General features: G+C 36.8%; 1 long non-coding RNA gene across 1 annotated transcript in view; it reads right to left on the bottom strand.

Annotated features, from left to right (window-relative positions):
• Window positions 1–2,029: 2,029 nt before the first annotated feature.
• LOC103522526 overlaps window positions 2,030–2,598 on the bottom strand; it is a 10,305-nt gene continuing 9,736 nt past the window's right edge. Inside the window, exon 2 of the long non-coding RNA XR_542008.3 lies at window positions 2,030–2,251. This is a non-coding gene — a long non-coding RNA (uncharacterized LOC103522526). The remainder of the gene's footprint in view (window positions 2,252–2,598) is intronic.

Raw genomic sequence — 2,598 nt, forward strand, 5'->3', positions numbered from 1 at the left:
TCTCTCTTTCTCTTTCTCTCTCTCTCCCTCTCTTTCTCTCTCCCTCTCTTTCTCTCTCCCTCTCTTTCTCTCTCCCTCTCTTTCTCTCTCACTCTCTTTCTCTCTCCCTCCTTTTCTCTTTCTCTCTCCCTCTCTTTCTCTTTCTCTCTCCCTCTCTTTCTCTTTCTCTCTCTTTCTCACTTTGAATCTCCCACTACTGTTACTGGTCTTTCTTTATCTATTTCTCTTTCCTTTCCCTCTCCTTCTTCCTCTTCTTCTTCTTCCTCTTCTTCTGCTTCTTCTTCTTTTTCTTCCTCTTCTTCTTCTGCTTCTTTTTCTTCCTCTTCTTCTTCTGCTTCTTCTTCCTCTTATTATTATTACATAACACTTTATTAGAATTTTACACTATTTACAAAGAGATACAAAAAACAAAATAACAAACTGATAAATTAACAAAAGAAAAGAAAATTGAATAAAGAAAGAAAGAAAAAAAAGAAAAATATTGAAAAATTCTAACTCAGGGGCGGGATTAATGCCTAGGGCATTCTCTTCCATCCAACCCCTCTTCTTCTTCTTCTTCTTCTTCCTCTTTTTCTTCTTCTTCCATGTTTCTCCAAACAGTCCTGAAATACGCCTAAAAAAAAAAAAATATCCTGTACCTACCTCCTTTCCTCTCTTGTGACCATTTGCTTGCTGGTCGTACTGTAGGGGCAGTAAGTGGTTGAAAACTGCACGCTTTGACTTGATCTCTAAAGCGCTGTCGATTTTGAATGTTTCAGAGCCTGGCCTACAGTGAACGAGAAAAATTGAGCTCTTGGGGGGAGGGGCATGGGCCCCCTCCGCCCTGCTGAATACAGCCCTCTTAAATGCAGATATTTATATTAATATTACCTAGCGATGAGCGAACGTCCATCACAATCCTCATGAATATTGAAACTTACCTGAAACAATGGAAAGCAATAATTACATTTAGTTGATTTAGCTACACTTTTAAAGGTCCACTACAATGTTCGTTCTAGGAACGGCTGGCTTTCTCCTATCCTGTCTTTCTTCTCTCTTCGATTTCGGGACGATAAGACCCTAGCAGTTATTGTTCCCTTTATATTCTTCTTCTTCTTCATCTTCTTCATGTTGTTCTTCTTCTTCTTCTTCTTCTTCTTCTTCTTCTCCATCTTTTTCTTCTTCTCTCTTTTCTTCCTATAATAACTCGGAAATGGTTCACCTTTAGCTACTGCTCTCTCTCTCTCTCTCTCTCTCTCTCCCTCTTTTCGGAACGATGAGACCATAGAGCAGTTATTGTTCCCTTTATATTCTTCTTCTTCTTCTTCTCCATCTTCTTCTTCTTCTTCTCCTCCTCCTCCTCCTCCATCTTCTTATTCTTCTTCTTCTTCTCCTCCATCTTCTTCTTCTTCTTCTCCTCCTCCTCCTCCTCCATCTTTTTCTTCTTCTTCTTCTTCTTCTTCTCTCTTTTCTTCCTATATTAACTCGGAAATGGTTCACTTTTAGCTATTGCTCTCTCTCTCGCAAAGCCCTTATTGAAGTAATTCAACACGTTTCCATAATCACCTGCTTCCCTCTCTCTCACTCGCTTTGTCTCTTCTTTATATTCTTCTTCTTTTTCTTCTTCTTCTTCTTCTCCATCTTCTTCTTCTTCTCCTCTTCCTCCTCCATCTTCTTCTTCTTCTCCTCCTCCTCCTCCATCTTTTTCTTCTTCTTCTTCTTCTTCTCTCTTTTCTTCCTATAATAACTCGGAAATGGTTCACCTTTAGCTACTGCTCTCTCTCTCTCTCGCAAAGCCCTTATTGAAGTAATTCAACACGTTTCCATAATCACCTGCTTCCCTCTCTCTCACTCGCTTTGTCTCTATTTATACCCTCCCCCTCTCTCTCTCCCTCTCTCTCTTCTACTTTTCCTCTCTCTTCCTCTTTACTCTCTTTTCTTTTCCTTGACGTTATCTCTCTCTTTTTACATTTTTCTCTCTCCGTACTCCTCTCTCACTCACTCTTTCTCCCACCCTATCCCACATGACACTGTTTTAATAAAACAACACTTTTTCATACAGGTAACCCACATATAAATTTTTATTACGTATTACATTATTTTAGGGCTGTTTGCCCCTAAACCTCGGAGCGGGCCTTTCGTAGACCAATTTAGACGGTCTTCCATGTCGATCCGTCCCAATAATATCCCGGGCAAGATCCCGGAGTAGGACAGCCGCCGGGAAATGGACAAGACGTACAGTCCGGTAGGCCGAACCCAGATATCGGGTAAGCTGAGAAGAAAGAAAAAACAACATAGGTATTATTATTATTATTATTATTATTATTATTATTATTATTATTATTAGTACTAAAAAAAAGATAAGTGTTTCAATTATTATTATTATTATTATTATTATTATTATTATTATTATTATTATTATTATTATTATTATTATTATTATTATTATTATTATTATTATTATTATTATTATTATTATTATTATTATTATTATTATTATTATTATTATTATTATTATTATTATTATTATTATTATTATTATTATTATTATTATTAGTACTAAAAAAAAGATAATTGTTCCCCCGCCGTTTTCGATTTAGTGTAAGACCAGCCACTCAC

Source organism: Diaphorina citri, unplaced genomic scaffold, assembly GCF_000475195.1.
Source record: "Diaphorina citri unplaced genomic scaffold, Diaci psyllid genome assembly version 1.1 scaffold9052, whole genome shotgun sequence".
NCBI classification, from domain to species: domain Eukaryota; kingdom Metazoa; phylum Arthropoda; class Insecta; order Hemiptera; family Psyllidae; genus Diaphorina; species Diaphorina citri.